Source organism: Triticum urartu, chromosome 3, assembly GCF_003073215.2.
Source record: "Triticum urartu cultivar G1812 chromosome 3, Tu2.1, whole genome shotgun sequence".
Taxonomy (NCBI): domain Eukaryota; kingdom Viridiplantae; phylum Streptophyta; class Magnoliopsida; order Poales; family Poaceae; genus Triticum; species Triticum urartu.
In genome coordinates, this window is record NC_053024.1 from 327107255 (window position 1) to 327127690 (window position 20436).

A 20436-nucleotide genomic window follows, 5' to 3' on the forward strand; every position below is an offset into this window, starting at 1 on the left:
CGAATAGTCTCTAGATGAATTGATCGTGTCCGGACCTGTAACACACACCGCACACAACCATAGAGAGAATATAATAACACACGAGTCCAATCTGCTGACAACTTTAGTAATGTGACGTCACACCTGTCCGGTCATATTTTTGAACTGTTTTTCCCCATGTTTCGAGACACGGTTGTTATTGGCACGTCTCGTCAAAGCAGAGATCATGCCCCTTATTACGGGATTCTCATCAACACATGCGTGGGCAACCCAACCGTCCTGCAAGAAAGATTCCTTAGGAATAGGCAGGTTCTTAGGCTTGGGATGAGGCGTTCAATACCGAAGGCCTTTACAAAGGAACCAAGGGCCATCTTTTTATGCCAAACCTCTCCTTAGCCTCCCCGACCCTGACTTCCAACACCCAAGGTTCGACTCCATTTCTTTTAGCCTCCCATCATGTCCGGATCCAGCTCCCAAAGCCGATGGGTTGCTTCCTCCGTTACAGAGGAGGATATCGCAAAGCTTTGGGCGGCCAGATATCTGACCGCAGAGATCCACCATCGGCTTCCTGCTCACGGACAAGTTATTTCGACCCCCAGATCCGGTGAGAGGGTGGTATTCATCTCCCACTTCCTTCGGGGGTTAGGGTTTTCTCTTCACCCCTTTGTTTGAGGGCTAATGTTCTACTACGGATTAGATTTTCACGATCTTTCCCCGGACTCTATCCTCCATGTCTCGGTGTTTATCATTACATGCGAGGCCTTCCTTCGAATCCCCCCACACTTCAGCTTATGGCTCAAGACCTTTAATGTGAAGCCGATGGTAGTTGACGGGGAACAGGCGGAGTGCAGCGGGGCTACAATCAGCCAACTCGCCAACACTCCCTGGCCAAAGGGTTCTTTAACCGAGGCTTACAATCACTGGCAGCAGGAGTGGTTTTATATTACACAGCCCCACAGTGCTAAATGGGTAGCTGCCCCCACCTTCCATCCTGGCCCACCATTACAGCTCATGTCATGGGTCAATAAGGGGCTAGACTGGGGATTAGTGGATGAAGTGCGGACCTTACAAAGCCGCATCCGAACCCTCCTCGAGAGAGATATCGATCTCATCAGTGTGATCCAAGTGATGTTAGTTCGCCGAATCTTGCCCTGCCAGCACAGGCCTCGCCGCATGTGGGATTTTAATCCAGAAGGACCACAAACCCTCCAACACTTCTTCGGCGCCACACACGAAGGGATGTGGAAGTTATTTTCAGGGAAGCGGAAACATTGGCCGGATACTGCTGAGGACGCTGGCCTTAACTGTAATTGTCCGGATACCCCGGTAAGCACTTGGCTTTTGGATACTTTGTAGTAATGTGTACAGTAATATGGTACTAAGCAAGCTATCTTTTTCTAGGGCTGGATAAAGAAGGCGGAACTGATTATGTGTTCGGTCCCTCTGCCCGAGGGTCCAGCGAATCCTGTCCTAACAAGGATGCTGGCCCCAGCACCATACCAGATGCCGGATAAGGAGGAAGAGGCAGAGGGCAAGAGGACTAAGGCTGGCCTCTATTCCCAAGGAACCTCGGACTTTGTGTCTGGAGGAATAAAAATCCCCTCATCCGAAGACAAAAGTGAAGGGGGGCCACTATCTCTTTCCCTCCCGGGAAGAAGAGGGATGCCTCCGAAGATTGGGAGAAGCATGCTCCTAAATGAGGCAAGATGCCTCTGGGGGCGGCCTGGGCATGGAGGACGTCCAAGCGCAGTCTCATGACGAGGACAAGGCTCCGGCCAAATCGTAAGTGAACAAGGCTGTTTTAAACATACCCCGTTCTTTTCTTATGATATATTTTTTGCAGCTCAGCGTGCAGTCCCATCAAAAATCCTCTCCCTCGGGGGACCTTCTCCCGGAGATGATAGAAAGCGAGATGCCCCCACCGGCCTCTCCGTCCAATAAGGCTGACGACCTTGAGGTGTCGTCGCGGAGGGTTTCCCCTGACCAACAAGTGGTGCATGGGATGATGAAGATGCCACACGAAGCTACTACTTCGGCGTCCCAAGGTCTGGGGAACAACAATGAAGACCTCGAACAATCCGTAATGCAGCCGGATACAAATAAACGGATCCCTTCAAAGGGTGACTGTACTCCTGCGGCTGCCACTGGAGACCCAGAGGTGCCGGACAACTTGATGAACATGCTGCGGCAGGCGTCCGTTTCAGAGGAACATCGTACCTTGATGTGTACGGTGGTTAGAAAGGTCCTATCCGCAAAGAGCGGATTGAATGATGCCTTTACGAGTCTGCCGAGAGGCTTCGAGGTTTGTACTGTAATATGTGCAATTGTGTTTTATTCAGAAAATACACCTGTGTATAGACAGTAGCCCCTGAGACTCAGGTTGGCTTCCCATAAGAAGCGAACGGAGGATCAAAAGATATTTTCGAGGACTAATCTGATTAACTTTGAACATAGGCTGCTTCCCCCCTAGCTACTTCACAGACTGCGGATATTGCCGAGCTGCAACGGAAGCTTGAGGTAGCCAGGGATGACATTACATTAAACAATATGCGTCTGGACGAGTCGCAAGGTATGTATGCGGAGCAGTCCCTGCACATACATCTTTGTGATATAAGCATGATGCTGAAAGTTGTGCTTGGTTGCAAATGGTGCTCCCGCCATTGAAATTCTTGGGGCGGAGCTAGCCCGGGCCAAGGAGCAGGCCCGGTGTAGTAATGCGCTGCCGAGAAGTCATCGGCTGAGTTAAAAGCCGAATGAGCTTCTAGGCGTCGAGACGAGGAGAAGATATCCACGATGGCGCTCGAGCTAAAAAGTGTTGTTAGCCGGTGTGAACTCCTTGAGAAGGAGAATGAAGCCAAAATGGCTGAAATTGACAAGGCCCTATGAGAGGCGAGAGAAGCGCGGTTTGAATCTAGAGCAGCCCGTGAGGAGATCCGGCAAGCTGGGGAGATTGCAGCTGGTAAGCCATTTTTGCTACAGGCTAAGTTCGGCGACCCGAACTATGCTCAGCTTAACCAATTGTGGAGTTCTCCGGACGAGTTTTTAAACTTGCCGAAGAGTTCTTCCGATGCGGCGCAATATTATCAGGCGCGAGATGGGTACGCAACGGAGAAGCTTTTCTGGTCACAATTCGGCGCCTCGAAGCGCCCCCTGTTGCTAAATGAGCGGATGTCCCAATGGGCCAAGCTTCATAGGATATCCGGTGCTGCCCTAAAGAACGTCATAATCCGGTTATGGCCAACTGAGCCTGTTCCGAACAGTTACTTTGTCTTGGTGCAGCGGCTTGTTGACGCAGTGCCGCGCATCGACGTTGTGAAGCGATCGGTGTGCATCGAGGGTGAAAGGATGGCTTTTGCCTGAGTCAAGACGTTTTGGGGGAATATGAAGGCCATCGACGTTGCGGTGAAGAGTCCACCCAAGGGCAAGGACCACCATGAACCAGAGCATTATTTTGAAGACATCCTTGTAGCCGCCCGCTTGATAGAGGGTCAATGCTCGAAAGACATAATGTTCAAGTTAGGTGTATGAGAATTGTATGAGACAATTTTATAGTAAATCTATTTGTATATCTTGCTCGAAAGCTTGTGTACCTCCTGTGCATCCGTTTTAATATAATCTGAAAGATTTCTAGTCATTGGCTTCAGCCCCTTGTAGGAAGTACAGGGGTGTTAGAAAAAGCATCTGATCACTCTTGACCCAACGTCTTGGTCCGTGAAGGAGGTGTCAATGCGGCGAACCAGGCAACTATAGACTATAGGGCGTTAACACTTTCACTTAGCCATAGGAGTTTTATGGTGGGTCTACGACATAGCCCCTAGTATGTATGCGGCTTACTCATACGATGTGTTTACATAATTGACTGGAAAAGAGGTCCTTCGTGTGATATGGAGGAATCGCTAGAGATTCTGATAAATCATCGAGTGGTTGACCAGCTCTCGCCGAAATATGCTGTAAAAGTTGTTCGGACTTTGTTGGCAACTCATTTGTTCCCGTACCGAGCCCCTAGCAAGTCGGTGTATATCAGTGAAAACAATCATAGGAGGCGAATTCATTTTGCGAAAAGACGCGAGTGATTAATTCAGATAATTTGAATCAAGAGTAAATAGGAAAGCTGTTAAAGAATGTTACCGGAGTGCCTGCAGACTTGTCCGTACTGTGTTTTCGTCAATGCCCATGGTACCTTGAGTGCGTAATTATGCATGCGCGGTATAGTTTTAATGGGTATATGAGATGGGAAGCGGAAGCCGAACTGCTATGTATGTTCAAGATTTGATCGATCTTCAGGGGGAAATTGCTTTCGCCCTCCGGCATTTAGCTGGTGAGCCACTCCATTATCCGTATTGCCTGGTGGCCCATTTCCATTGTGTCCAGCGTTGAGCCTGCCGGCCTGCTTGAGGAAACAACGGCTTCTGTTGGTGTGATTTGCTGGTTTATTGGGGTGGCCATGAATCTGGCAGGGCCTGTCCAATATCCTGTCTAGGTTGGATGGTCCGTCTCTATTTGCCTTGAATGGCTTTTACCGTTGACCGGGCTTGGGATTACTGAATCCGGTGTTGACTGCTGTGTCGCGTGATCTTTCATTATCATTGCGACTGTTGTGTATGCTTCGTCGTGGCTTGCCATTGCCGTCTTGGATTTCGGAAGTGCCCGAGTTGCTGGCGCTGTAGCTTCTACGAGCGAGCCAGTTGACTTCTCCCGTGCAAAAGAGGGTCATTAGAGCGGTAAGGGCTATCATGGATCTAGGTCATTCTTGAGCGAGGTGGCGTGCAAGCCATTCATCCCGGACGCTGTGTTTAAAGGCCGCATGGGCCTCCGCATCCGGACAGCCGACGATTTGGTTCTTTTTAACTAGGAACCCAGTCCAGAGCTTCCTGGATGACTCTCCAGGCTGCTAGACAATGTTACTTAAGTCATCAGCGTCTGGTGGCCGGATATATGTTCCTTGGAAGTTGTTAAGATAGGCGTCCTCCATATCCTCCCAACTGCAGATAGAATTTTCCGGTAGACTGTTTAACCAGAACCGAGCTGGTCCTTTGGGTTTTGGTGGTAGGTATTTGATGGCATGAAGGTCGTCTTCGCGGGCCATGTGGATATGGCGGAGGAAGTCCTCGATCCATACCGCGGGATCCGTTGTTCCATCGTATGATTTGATATTCATGGATTTGAACCCGTCTGGGAATTCATGCTCCATTACTTCATTTGTGAAGCAAAGAGGGTGTGTGGCGCCTCTATGTTGGGCCACACTATGGTGTATCTCCGACAGAGTCCATTTGCGGTTTTCAGCCCGGGTGTAGCTAGGCTTGTTACGTCCGAATAGGTGGCCGTCGTCACTTGTTGAGGTATGTCCTCGCGATCCGTAGATCGCTCTTGAGTGTCCTTCTTTACTACCCATGTCTTGTTGATGGTCGTATGAATAACCCTGAGCTATTTTGTGCTTGCTTTTACTGCGAGGTGGGGCGGTCTAGTGTTCGTCTTGAGTTGCCGCTTTACCTGCGCCCAGTGGTGGTCGACCTACCGCATTGTGCGATGATGGTACGGGCTCCGGCGCCTTATCGTTGCCCTGGGATAGTAATCTATGCTTCGGGTAGCTTTTGGCTGGTCCACTAAGGCCGTATTCTTCCGCGGCTAGGACTTCAGTCCATCTATCATTGAGAAGATCTTGGTCAGCTTGAAGCTGCTGCTGCTTGTTTTTCAGGCTCCTTGCAGTGGCTATTAGTTGGTGCTTAAAGAGCTCCTGCTCATGAGGTTCCTCAGGCACGATGAAATCCTCAGTTCCAAGGCCCACCTCATCCTCAGAGAGCGGAAGGTAATTGTCATCCCTCCGAATCTTCGTGTGTGGCCTGTTTACCAGGGGTAACCTGCCCATCTTCTTGTTCATTAGTTGTATCAACGGGGTCTTCGTTGTCATCGGCATCATTGTCCATGCCGTCGATATTCTCAGAGTCGTAATCAATTGTATCGATCGAATTATCGACTGCGGCTATGAAGTGGGTGGTCGGTCGGCAGCACAATTCTCCACCGTCAGCCCCTAGTTTGAGCCGGATATAGTTCAGTTGTGACTCCTCCACCGAGGACAGGTGTTTTTAAGGAATTTAGCACATAACCCAAAGGCGAGTGCTGGAAGATGTCTGCAGCGCTGAATTCGAAGATCGATAAACGATCAAGCTCGGCGTCCGCTGGCTCGCGTTGTTCAGAACCTACAGACGGAGATGAGTCTGGCATTAAAGTGGCATAGGCATCGTGTGAGACTGGGTCCATGTGCGGCTCCAACACCGTGGAATCTGCGGCCTCCGTGGTGGGCTTAGTTCTCCCGTCTTTGGACGGCGCGGCCTGCTCCGGCTCTAGGGCCAGAGCGGATACAAGAGCGATCACCTGGATGCGGCCCAATGACAGATTTAGGTCATGATCATCGGGGTGACCGGGAGCGGCTACCACGGTATCGAATCCAGCGAAGACCAAGTCTCCACGGATGTCCGCGACATAATTCAAGCACCCGATTCTGACCTGATGGCCAGGGGCGTAGCTTTCAATCTGCTCTAGATGGCCAAACAAGTTGGCCTGTGGTGTGAAGCCGCCAAACACGAAGATCTGTCCAGGGAGGAAAGTTTCTCCACAGACAGCGTCATTATTGACGATTGAAGGGGCCATCAAACCTTTCAGTGACAACACAGAGGAACTCTCAATGAAAGCACCAATGTCGGTGTCAAAACCGGCGGATCTCGGGTAGGGAGTCCCGAACTGTGCGTGTAAGGTTGATGGTAACACGAGACAAGGGACACGATGTTTACCCAGGTTCGGGCCCTCTCTATGGAGGTAATACCCTACTTCCTTCTTGATTGATCTTGATGAATATGATTATTACAAGTGTTGATCTACCACGAGATCTTAATGGCTAAACCCTAGAAGTCTAGCCTATATGACTACGGTATTGAGTATGTCCTTTCCAGACTACACCCTCCGGTTTATATAGACACCGGGGGATCTAGGGTTACATAGAGTCGGTTACATAAGATGGAATCTTCATAGTTGTTCGCCAAGCTTGGCTTCCATGCCAAGGAGAGTCCCATCCGGACACGGGTACAGTCTTCAGTCTTCATATCTCCACAGCCCATCAGTCCGGCCCATAGATACCAGGCCGGACGCCCGAGGACCCCTTAGTCCAGGACTCCCTCAGTAGCCCATGAACCTGGCTTCAATGACAAGGTATCCGGCGCGTAGTGCTGTCTTAGGCATTGCAAGGCGGGTTCCTCCTTCTGAACTCCCGAATAGTCTCTATACGAATTGATCGTGTCCGGACCTCTAACACACACCGCACACAACCGTAGAGAGAATATAATAACACATGAGTCCAATCTGCTGACAACTTTAGTAATGTGACGTCACGCCTGTCCGGTCATTATTTCAAACTGTTTTTTCGCCCCATGTTTCGAAACGCGGTTGTCATTGTCACGTCTCATCAAAGCAGAGATCATGCCCCCTTATTACGGGATTCTCATCAACATGGGCATGGGCAACCCAACCATCCTGTGAGAAAGATTCCTTAGGAATAGGCTGGTTCTTAGGCTTGGGAGGAGGCGTTCAATACCGGAGGCCTTTATAAAGGAACCAAGGGCCATCTTTTTATGCCAAACCTCTCCTCAGCCTCCCCGACCCTGAGTTCCAGCACCCAAGGTTCGACTCCATTGCTTTCAGCCTTCCCATCATGTCCGGATCCAGCTCCCAAGGCCGATGGGTGGCTTCCTCCGTTATAGGGGAGGATATCGCAAAGCTTCGGGCGGCCAAATATCTGACCGTAGAGATCCACCATCAGCTTCCTGCTCACAGACAAGTTATTCCGACCACTAGATCCGGTGAGAGGGTGGTATTGATCTCCCGTTTCCTCTAGGGGTTAGGGTTTGGTCTTCACCCCTTTGTCCGAGGGCTAATGTTCTATTACGGACTAGATTTTCACTATCTTGCCACAGACTCTATCCTCCTTGTCTCAGCATTTATCATTACATGTGAGGCCTTCCTTCGAATCCCCCCACACTTTGGCTTATGGATCAAGACATTTAATGTGAAGCGGAAGGTATTCGATGGGGAACAGGCGGAGTGTCGCAGGGCTACAATCAGCCAACTCGCCAACACTCCCTGGCCAAAGGGTTCTTTTACCGAGGCTTCCAATGACTGGCAGCGGGAGTGGTTTTATATTACAGTGCCCTAGAGTGCTAAATGGGTATCTGCCCCCACCTTCCGTCCTGGCCCACCATTACAGCTCGTGTCATGGGTCAACAAGGGGCTAGACTAGGGATTAGTGGATGAACTACAGACCTTACAAAGCCGCATCTTAACCCTCCTCGAGAGAGATATCGATCTCGTCAGTGTGATGCAAGTGATGTTAGTTCGCAGAATCTTGCCCTGCCAGTGCAGGCCTCGCCGCATGTGGGAGTTTAATCCAGAAGGACCACACACCCTCCAACACTTCTTCGGCACCACACATGAAGGGATGTGGAAGTTATTTTTCGGGAAGCGGAAACATTGGCCGGATACTGCTGAGGACGCTGGCCTTAATTGTAATCGTCCAGATACCCCGGTAAGCACTTGGATTTCAGATACTTTGTAGTCATGTGTACAGTAATATGGTACTGAGCAAGCTATCTTTTTCCAGGGATGGATAAAGAAGGCAGAATGGATTATGTGTTCAGCCGCTCTTCCTGAGGGTCCAGCGAATCCTGTCCTAACAAGGATGCTGGCCCCAGCACCATACCAAATGCAAGAGAAGGAGGACGAGGCGGAGGGCAAGCGGACTAAGGATGGCCTCTATTCCCAGGGAACCTCGGACTTTGTGTCCGGAGGAATAGAAATCCCCTCATCCGAAGACAAAAGTGAAGGGGGCCACTATCTCTTTCCCTCCTGGGAAGAAGAGGGCCGCCTCCGAGGATTGGGAGCAGCAGGCTCCTAAACGAGGCAAGATGCCTCTGGGGGTCGGCCCGGGCCGAGAGGATGTCGAAGCACAGTCTCATAACAAGGACAAGCCTCCGGCCAAATCGTAATTGAACAAGGTTGTCTTCAACATATCCCGTTCTTTTCTTATGATACATTTTTTGCAGCTCAGCGCGCAGTCCCTTCAACAATCCTCTTCCTCGGGGGACCTTCTCTCGGAGATGATAGAAAGCAAGACGCCCCCACCGGCCTATCCGTCCAATAGGGCAGACAACCTTGAGGTTTCGTCGCGGAGGGTTTTCCCCGACCAACAAGTGGTGCATGGGATGATGAAGACGCCACACAAAGGTAATACTTCGGCGGCCCAAGGTCCGGGGAACAACAATGAAGACCTCGTACAATCCGGAATGTGGCTGGATACAAATAAACAGACCCCTTCAAAGGGTGAGCGTACTCCTGCGGCTGCCTCTGGAGACCCAGAGGCGCCAGACATCGTGACGAACATGCTGCGGCAGGCATCCATTTCAGTGGAACATCATACCTTGATGGGTACGGTAGTTAAAAAGGTCCTATCTGCAAAGAGAGGATTGAATGAGGCCTTTACGAGTGTACTGAGAGGCTTCGAGGTTTGTACTGTAATATGTGCAATTGTGTTTTATTCAGAAAATACACATGTCTATAGACAATAGCCCCTAAGACTCAGGTTGGCTTCCCATAGGAAGCGAACAGAGGATCAAAAGAAACTTTCAAGGACTAATCTGATTAACTTTGAACACAGGCTGCTTCCCCCCTGGCTACTTCGCAGACTGCGGATATTGCCGAGTTGCAACAGAAGCTTGATGTAGCCGGGGATGACATTACGTTAATCAATGTGCGTCTGGACGAGTCGCAAGGTATGTATGCGGAGCAGTCCCTGCACATACATTTTTTTGATATAAGCATGGCGCTGAAAGTTGTACCTGGCTGCAGATGGTGCTGCCGCCGTTGAAATTCTTCGGGCGGAGCTAGCCCGGGCCAAGGAGCGGGCCCAGTGAAGTAATGCGACTGGTGAGAAGGCATCGGCTAAGTTAAAAGTCGTATGAGCTGCTCGGCATCAAGACAAGGAGAATGTCGGCGTTCTGGGAACGGGGGTCCCCAGACTTGCCTGCCTGCAGCCCGCGGTGTGGCGGAGCTAGCAGGCCGTACGGCCCATCTTCACCAACAAGGCACCCAAGACCCACGCGAGGGGCCAAGCCTCGCGAGGCGGACGACGCAAGACCTCCTCTGGAGTGGCCTAGCTAGGCAAGCTCACGAGGAGCGGAGATATCAAGGCGAGGCTAACCTCACGAGGCTCTCGTGACATGAGCCATGACGATCAACACCAGGCAGGAGCCAGGCGGGCGCGCGCAGCGTCCTTGTTTCCTCTTTGGTGCAAAGGGGGCAAGCGCAGCCGCGGAGTACCGAGGCCTCAGGCAAAGGTTGCCATTTTGGTGCAACAAGACCAAGACCATGGCCTACAAGACAGAGGTCATCGTGGAGCCCAAGACGGCGTCACCACCAGAGCTTTGTGCAGGCAAAGACTACTGTTGTCAGGATGGCTCATGCAAGCTGCCCCCCTTCAAATTTGCCAACCATTGTTGGCTCCCTTCCCGCACGATATTTGGCAAGAGGTCCCGGGCCTGTATTAGTAGAGCTAGCCGCCACCATAGGGGGGCTCAACCTCATCTTAGCTAGATCGAATCCTCACACTACAAGTTCATGCGCACAAGAACACATCAACCTCAGGAGGCTGTTCTTCCCTTGTACTGTTCATCATCAGCACAAGAGGAAATCCACCACCACTGCACTAGATCGGTAGGAGGGAAAGACTTCGCGCGCACCCAGTGTTCGAACCTTAAGGGTTTGCCGGAACTCCACATCCGACATTTGGTGCGCCAGGTAGGGGTGCGCCGTAGCTTCTTTTCCGTCGGACCGTCGCTCCATCGTCTCCATGTCGGACGCTCGCTGTGCTCGAGCTGAGCGTCGGGCTGCCCTCGCCGCCCGCGTCGCTCAGACGGCTCCCATCGGCGGGCCACCTTGTCGTTCTCCATCCCTTGCCGCCAACGTAGCTACCGGCCCGGTGGGGAACGAGCAGCAGGCGTCCTCGCTGCATCCTTCAGTGCGGCAGGACTGCCGCACTGCTACTCCATCACTCACCCCTGCTGGTTCTTCGTCCCACGTGCACTGCGCTCCCATGGAGGCGTGGGCTGCGCTCATCGCAGCGAACGAGCTCCTGCATTACCGCCTCGTCGACGACCTCTATGAGGAGTGGCTTGACCGCATCGCCGAGCTCGTCCATGCCGCAGGGGGCTCTCCGACGCCGCCCCACTCTCTGCCTCCCCCTCAACCAGCCGCGGGCGACGGGGCTCATGGCATTCCCCCACCGCCTCGACCCCAAGACGGTGCCTTGGCACCAAGGCACGCGCCTCCGCACCGTGATCCACCGTGCCAGGCGCCTGCGCGTGAAGAAAGAAGCTGCCAAGAAATCCCGCGGCCGCGAGAAGCTGCACCTGTGCACCCTGCGCCACCTCGTCAAGATCGCGTGCCGCCTGCAGTGGCGTAGCGCGGACCTCGCCAAGACCAAGCTCCACCTCAGAAGCGGGCCCCGGCGAACACGGCTGGCTGCCGCGCCTTCACCCCCGAGCTGCATAGCATCGCCTGGCCAGGCAAGTTCAAGCCAAATCTACCTCCTCGAGACGACGGCACCGCCGACCCTGTGGAGTTCCTGCAGCGCTATGAGCTAAGCATCAAAGCGGCCAACAGTGACGAAAAAGTCATGGCGAACTGGTTTCCCATGGCTCTCAAGGATGGGGCCCGCTCCTAGCTCCTGAACCTGCAGCACGGCTCGATCTCCTCCTGGGACGAGATGCGCGACCGCTTTGTCGCCAACTTTCAGGGCACTCGTGACCGCGCACCGGCCACGGGCGACCTACGCCGCATGAAGCAATAGCCAGGAGAGACCCTCCAGAAGTACATCCAGCGCTTCAACCACACCCGCCTCAAGATCCCAAAGGTCACGGACGAAGCCATCATCTCCGCGTTCTCGGACGGCATCCGTGACGTCAAGATGAAGGAAGAGCTGGCTATCCATGAGGAGCTTTGCACATCTCAGGAGCTGTTCAACCTGGCGACCAAGTGCGCAAGAGCTGAGGAGGGGCGCATCTCTCTCCTTGAGCTGCTAGCTGCAGGAGTGGAGGAGAAGAAGGCCAAGGCCAAGGACATGAAGCACAAAGAGGCAGTGGTGCTCACAGCGGAGCCCGACACCAAGAGAGGCAGAGATCAGCCGGAGTCGTCCAAGAACGGCCATCCGTTCTGTGCCTTCCACAACCTGAACACCCACAACACCAGCGACTGTCAAGAGCTCAGAGACATACGGGAAGGACGCTTCGGTCAACGCCCCGAGTGCAACGACCGGGGCTACGGCCGTGGAGGAGGACGCGGAGGCGGAGGCTGGGATGACCGAGGCCCGCGCTAGGAGTGGCGTGACCGGCCTCATGAGGACCGCTGGGAAGACCAACCTCGCGAGGGCGCCTGGAGGAACCCGCCTCGTGAGGATCGCCCCCAGGGCAACGCCGGTCTTCCCCCGTTGCCGCCACCAAAAAGGAACGACGACGACCACCAGGATGAGGGGGTTGGGGGCTTCCAGGAGCCGCGTTCGATCGCTTGCATCTTGGTCGGTGCTCAGGCCCCAGCCTCTCAGCGCATCTTCAAACAGTTCACTCGCGAGGTGAACGCGACACTCCCCAAGCTCGAGGCCACGCGCCTACTCAGGTGGTCCCAATGCGCCATCAGCTTCAACTCGGCAGGCCAGCTCAAGTGTGCAGCCAACGCTGGCGCACTCCCTATGTTGTGCTCCCCAGTCATCAGCAATGTGCAAGTCACCAAGACTCTCATCGACGGCGGCGCAGGGCTCAACGTCCTATCCGTCGACACATTCGACAACCTCCAACTGCCCTATGAGCAGCTCCAGCCAACCAAGCCTTTCTCAGGAGTGACTGACGGTTCCACCACACCGATAGGGAAAAGTCCGCCTGCCTGTCACCTTCGGGGAGCGTGAGAACTACCGCACCGAGCTCATCGACTTCGACGTCACGCACATCCGCCTGCCGTACAATGCCACCCTCGGGTATCCGGCCTTGGCCAAGTTCATGGCAGTCACTCACCACGGCTACAACGTTCTCAAGATGACAGGAAGCGGGGGAATTGTCATGGTCCGATGTGAAGAAAGGGATGTGGTGTTCTCCCTTGAGCGCGCCTTCCAAGCCGCAGCAATCGACAACCCTGACAGCAGAAGCGAAGGCCCTCTGGAGACCATCCCCAAGAAGAAGATGTCGTGCCGCGCAGGATCCCAAGAAGATGGCTTCTTGTCAGGAGCCTCGTCAGGATCAGCGCCCGCTCCAGGGCCGCCTCCCTCAACCGCATAGGAAAGCGCGCCTGGCGCCCTCCTCGGGCAGGGCTCAGGGGCTCACTTCTGGAGAGCCTCAGACCTTGCCAACCTCACGAGGGAGGCGCTTGGGCACCACTTGGAAGCATGCCTCACGGCACACTTTCCTCAGGAGAGCACAGGGCGAGGAGTGCCCACCACCCAGGAGTTCAACACCAAGACCAACCAAGAGCTACAAGACGCGAGAGCCATGCGCAGCTCACCATCCAGGCGAGGGTGCTGAGCTACGCGTCTGCATCGACATCCCAGGGCTCAACAGGGCCGCATCTCAGGAACGCTTCTGGCCATCACGTCTGTGCCGCTGTGAGGGTCCACCACACAACTATGTTCACGTTCCCTTCGGCTTGCTGAGCATGGCGACGGCCTATCCGTGCAACGTGCGGCAAGTCCTGGCGGCTCAGGAGGCCAGGTTCCACGTCGTTCGGGAGGAGATGGGGACGGTCTTCAGGAAATCTCCTGAGCCCCCAGAGCCTCCCAAGGCTCAGGGTCCCAGTGGTTCATGAGGAGCCATTCCTTCAATGCGTGGCTTCAGCTGCACCAACTCTACTTCGTCTACAGAACCAGGTGACATCTTCCAAGTTCATTTAAGCTAGGAGCGCCACTCAGGCTGCATTATTTCCAGGCCACACGGGTCCGTACCTGTGGCATGTATCCCTTTTGCTTATGTATTTAGCTTACCTCACTGGGGTCGCCCCTCGGGCTGCATCATCCCTAAGCCGCTCAGGCCAGACCCAGTGGCATGTATCTTCCTACATTTATCCAAGTCGATCTGCTCTTCATGCTTAACCTGCCAACTGCTATCACCTGCACGATCATCGCCTCCCTCAGGGCCTCTACACAAGCACGGCGCTGGTGCATGGGACCGTCCTTGCCATGACCGACAAATCTGAGTGGTTGAGCTCTGGCTCCCGGCACGCTCCACGCATGTCACCTCACCAGGCCCTCAGTGCCTTCGCTTCATCCAGACCAACCAGCGGCAGGCAGGCGGCAGTAACGACAGACCATGTTTCTTCTTGTGCATTTCCACAGGGACCCCGTAGGAAGGATAGCAGACAGCACCGCGAGTCTCCTTTTCTCTCGTGCGATTCTCTTGCGCGTTAAAGGGGGGGCTCCTAAGCATCGCGACTCGGGAGCTCTTACTGGCTATCCAGCCCTCACCCCCTGGCCTTGACCACAGCATCGCGACCTGGCATACCAGAGGCGGCTGAGCTCGCTCGAGGGCCGGGACCTGAGGACGTAGAGCAGTAAGAAGAGCTCGGGAGAAGGAAAACTCGTACGGGCCGGCCTAGCTACATCGCGTAAATTGGCGCGCAGCCCTAGCGTAACATCAGGAATCATCGCGAAGTCAGCAAGATAAGTCTCACCCTCGGATTGGCTAAATATTTGGGCCTAGTAGTCGCTCACACCATGCCGCAACCCCGTTGCAGCCGAGTCATCTTCCTTTCTTTCCTTACCATGGCTGCTTGGGCGCTAAGGGGGACCACCTGAGCATCACGCCTCAGGGGCTCTTACTGGACCTCGGGCTGCGCACCTCCTGGCCTTGACCACGGCATCGCGACCTGGCATACCAGCGATGGATGTAGCCGCCTTGGGACCGGGACCCGTCAGCGTAGATCAACAAGCTATCACGAGGAAATAAAGGGGGGACCGAGCCTTAATGGGACACGCGTTCATCAAATCTTCATAACAAGAAAAATAGGTACAAAGACATTGCAGATCCTTACATGCCCCCACGGGGTGATTCATGATCTTTCACAGGAAAAAAAAGCTGATGCTAAGGGGAATCCTATCTATATCCTTCCGTGGCAGATGCCATCATCGACAGTGGGCCACGGGAGGTCGGCGCCAACCTCATCCAGATCAGCGGCGGTGGCCGCCGGATGCCGCAGCCCTGCCCTGAGCGCGGCGAGAGCTCAGGGGCACGTGGCTGTCGTCGCTCGTCTCCGGAGTCTCGTAGAGCTCAGGAGAGCTGTTGGACTCCCAAGGGCTGCTGCTGCTGGAGTGGTCGCGAGCGAAGCGCGCATCAGCCTCGCGCTCTTCTCCAGAGCAGCAGTACAGGCGGCGGCCCTCGGTGTCGAAGACCTTGAAGAAGAGCGTGGAGACGCTGTCGTACTCAAAGTGGATCGCGAAGGCGCCCCTCACATGACAGACCTGTGTGACCTCGTCCCAGCCGCGAGTAATGAAGATCTTGCCAGTGGGGACCGCTTTGATCTTCGCTCTGGTCGCCGGAGCACTACAGTCAGCGTGCTACAGCCAGAGCTCGAGAGGCCCCCTCGGCAGCATCATATCGGAGAAGAACCGCAGGAAGCGGATCCTAGAGCTCGGAGGCGTCGGCGCCCATAGCACCAACTCGCGCGAGGAGTCCGCAGCGTGGACGGCACGCGTCGTCGTGGAACGATGACTCCGGATGCGGCGCTGCTCGTCACTTCATCCTCCCGATCCCTCGGCTTGGGCATATAGGGGTAGCGGATACCCCGAAGGAGGCGGCTCACACCGAGGCCTCGGCACCACTTGCATCGCTGCTTCGTCACGGCGATGGATCGACCTCTTCTTTGGCGGGAGTAACTCCGGGACATCCCGGGGGGCTTTCCCCTTCTCTTCGGTGGAGAACCTTCTGATAGGCGCCATTGGAGCAAGCAATGAAGGAAAGAAGAAGTGAGCAAGAGAGCAAGAGATGGGCAACGGGGGCTCCGCTCCCCTCTCCATTTATAAAGGAAGAAGGCCAACCGGCACCACCCATGATCGCAGGTAATGATGGTTTCCCTTGCATGTCGCAGGGACTTGTCAAGTCATGCAGTTGCCGAGGCAGCGCGGGGAAGCGGAGACGCCCATGTCCAATCAACCGCCATGCGTCAACCGAGACCGCAGGCTTTGGGGGCCCGCGGTGCTCCGAAATTGACCCTTGGCTTCGCTGCGAAGCCAAGCCCGCACGCACCTTGGGCCCGGGGGCTACTGTCGGTGTTCTGGGAACGGGGGTCCCCAAACTTGCCTGCCTGCGGCCCACGGTGTGGCGGATCCAGCAGGCCGTACGGCCCATCTTCACGAACAAGGCACCCAAGACCCTCGCGAGGGGCCAAGCCTCGCGAGGCGGACGACGCAAGACCTCCTTTGGAGTGGCCTAGCTAGGCAGGCTCACAAGGAGTGGAGATATCAAGGCGAGGCGAACCTCACGAGGCTCTCGTGATGTGAGCCATGAAGATTGACACCAGGCGGGCACCAGCGCGTGCAGTGTCCTTGTTTCTTCTTTGGTGCAAAGGGGGCAAGCGTAGCCGCGGAGTACCGAGGCCTCACGCAAAGGTTGCCATTTCGGTGCAACAAGACCAAGACCATGACCTGCAATACGGAGGTCATCGTGGAGCCCAAGACGGCATCACCACCACAGCTTTGTGCAGGCGAAGACTACTTTTGTCAGGATGGCTCGTACTAGCTGTCCCCCTTCAAATTAGCCCATCATTGTTGGCTCCGTTCCCGCTCGATATTTGGGAAGAGGACCAGGGCCTGTATAAGTAGAGCTAGCCACCAGCATAGGGGGCTCAACCTCAACTTAGCTGGATTGAATCCTCACACTACAAGTTCATGCGCACAAGAACACCTCAACCTTAGGAGGCTGTTCTTCCCTTGTACTGTTCATCATCAGCCCAAGAGGCAATCCACCACCACCGCACTGGAGTAGGGTATTACACCAGAACGGTGGCCCGAACGAGTATAAACCTCGTGTCTTTTTGTGTTGTGAGTTCGTCGAGTTCGTCCACAAGATCTTATCGAGCTAGAGCATAGATCGGTAGGAGGGAAAGACTTCACGCGCACCCCAGTGTTCGAACCTTAAGGGTTTGCCGGAACCCCACATTCGACGGAGAAGATATACACTATGGCGCTCGAGCTAAAAAGTGTTGTTAACCGGTGTGAAATCATTGAGAAGGAGAATGAAGCCAAAATTGCTGAAATTGACAAGGCCCTACGAGAGGAGAGAGAAGCGCGGTCTGAATCTAGAGCAGCCCGTGAGTAGATCCGGCAAGCTGGGGAGATTGCAGCTGGTAAGCCATTTTTGCTACAGGCTAAGTACGGCAACCCGAACTATGCTCAGCTTAACCAATTGTGGAGTTCTTCGGACGAGTTTTTAGACTTACCGAAGAGTTCTTCCGATGTGGTGCAGTATTATCAGGTGCGAGGTGGGTAGCAACGGAGAAGCTTTTCTGGTCACAATTCGGCACCTCGAAGCGCCCCCTGTTGCTTAATGAGCGGATGTCCCAATAGGCCGAGCTTCATAGGATATCTGGTGCTGCAATGAAGAACGTCATAATCTGGTTATAGACAACTAAGCCTGTTCTGAACAGTTACTTTGGCTTGATGCAGCGGTTTGTTGACGCAGTGCCGCGCATCAACGCTGTGAAGCGATTGGTGTGCATCGAGGGTGCACGGATGGCTTTTGCCCGAGTCAAGATGTTTTGGGGGAATATGACGGCCATCGATGTTGCGGTGAAGAGTCCACCCAAGGGCAAGGACTGCCACGAACTGGAGCATTATTTTGAAGACGTCCTTGTAGCCGCCCACTTGATAGAGGGTCAATGCTCGAAAGACATAATGTTCAAGTGAGGTGTATGAGAATTGTACGAGACAATTTTATAGTAAATCTATTTGTATATCTTGCTCGAAAGCTTGTGTTCCTCCTGTGCGGCTGTTTTAATATAATCTGAAAGTTTTCCAGTCATCGACTTCAGCCCCCTTGTAGGAAGTATAGGGGTGTTCGAAAAAGCATCTGATCACTCTTGACCCAACGTCTTGGTCCGTGAAGGAGGTGTCAATGCGGCGAACTAGACAACCAGACTATAGTGCGTTAACACTTTCACTTAGCCATAGGAGTTTTATGGTGGGTCTACGACATAGCCCCTAGTATGTGTGCGGCTTACTCAAAGGATGTGTTTACATAATTGACCGGAAAATAGGTCCTTCGTGTAATACGGAGGAATTGCTAGAGATTCCGATAAATCATCGAGTGGTTGACCAGCTCTCGCCGCATCAAGACAGTCATTTTTTGGCTTTCTCTACAGAGGTGCGTCACCAGGTTAACCGGTAGCACAATCGTAGTAGTTCTCCCTTTACTACCCTAGCCGATAGAGCGGAACGTAGGATAGCAAGTACAGGAGCCGGGCAACCCAACTATTGACCCAGGACATGAGTCGGAGCTGATGCATATAAGGCCAAATTCGCGACGCCGAAGTACGCTGTAAAAGCTATTCAGACTTTGCTGGCAACTCATTTGTTCCTGTACCGAGCCCCTGGCAAGTTAAGCAAGGGTATATCTGTGAAAACAACCATAGAAGGTGAATTCATTTTGCGAAAAGACGCAAGTGATTAATTCGGATAATTAGAACTGGGACCTGAGTGATATGCCAATGGTTATTTGATATATATATATATAGGAAAATGGTTGCGTACTCCTGCGAGTACGTACTCCCGCTCCTCATATACCACATAGATGAATCTTTTATACTTCTTTATTATTTTTAATATACTTAATTAGTAATTCTTAGATACCCAAAAATGAGTTTCATGAATAAATTCATGTGAGTCTACATATTTTTAAATGTTTACGTATACACTGATGTGTTCGTACGTGAAAAGGTATATTACAAAAAATACGTCACAGATGATATTTTTACAACAAAACTCGTATTGGGGTATCTTAAAATATTTAATGAATTATATTAAGAATAATAAAGAGGTATAATTAATGCGTATATGAGGTATATTGAGGATGGGAGTACATACTCTCTGGAGTATAGAAGAGGAGTCCTATATATATATATATATATATATATATATATATATATATATATATAGGGTCGTGCTATTCGTCACCCTGGGTGAGGCATAGTTATTCTTCACCCCCTCTATTTTACCATCAATGCACCATAAATTTACGTTCCGTAAGTTTTTTCTTATTTCCGACGGAAAAAGGGACCATAAGAAAATATATAATCGCCGTAAAAAATATTTTATGTTATGTAAAATTACAAACATAAAAACATAGTCTAAAATACACATAAACTGGAAATTTTCTTGTCTAATGACCTATATTTTTATTTTCTTATGTCAAATTTTACATAGTGAATCAATAGGAATGTAACTATTTGAATTTGAAATGTAATTTAATTATGAAATGATCGTAAGATTACCTCGGATGAAGAATAACTTATTCTGCACCCTGGCATATATATATATATATATATAAAGGCCGCGACCTTGGCAATTTGATATGCCCTGGGTCGAAGGCAGAGGAAAAAAGCATGTTACAGGCTCGGAAAGAGAGTGCAGTCTACAAAAAGTTATTTTGGACCTCCTGTCGCACGTCTGTGCTGCCTGTCCTTAGCAAGGGTAATCCTTGAAGGAAGTAGCCCCTTAGGTCAGTGCATGGATCTAAACTCCTATGGGGTCGGTCGTAGGTGTTTCCCCTTTGCGCCACCTGCTTTTAAGAGATAATGAAATAAGAGAAAATAGGAAAGCATTCAAAGAATGTTGCCGGAGTGCCTGCAGACTTGTCCATATTGTGCCTTCGTCAATGCCCATGGTATCTTGAGTGCGTAATTATGTATGCGCGGTATAGTTTTAACGGGTATATGAGATGGGCAGCGGAAGCCGAACTGCTATTTCTGTTCCGGATTTGATCGATCTTCAGGGGGAAATTGCTTCCGCCCTCCGGCATTTAGCTGGTGAGCCACTCTGTTATCCCTATTGCCTGGTGGCCCATTTCCATTGTGTCCGGCGTTGAGCCTGATGGCCTGCTTGAGGACCCAACAGCTTCTGTTGGTGTGATTAGCTGGTTTATTGGGGTGGCCATGAATCTGGCAGGGCCAGTCCAATATCATGTCTAGGTTGGATGGTCCGTCTCTGTTTGCCTTGAATGGCTTTTTTCGTTGACCGTGCTTGGGATTACTGAATCCGGCGTTGACGGCTGTGTCGCGTTATCTTTCATTATCATTGCCACTATTGTGTATGCTACGTCGTGGCTTGCCATTACCATCTCGGATTTCGGAAGTGCCCGAGTCGCTGGCGCTGTTGCTTCTACGAGTGAG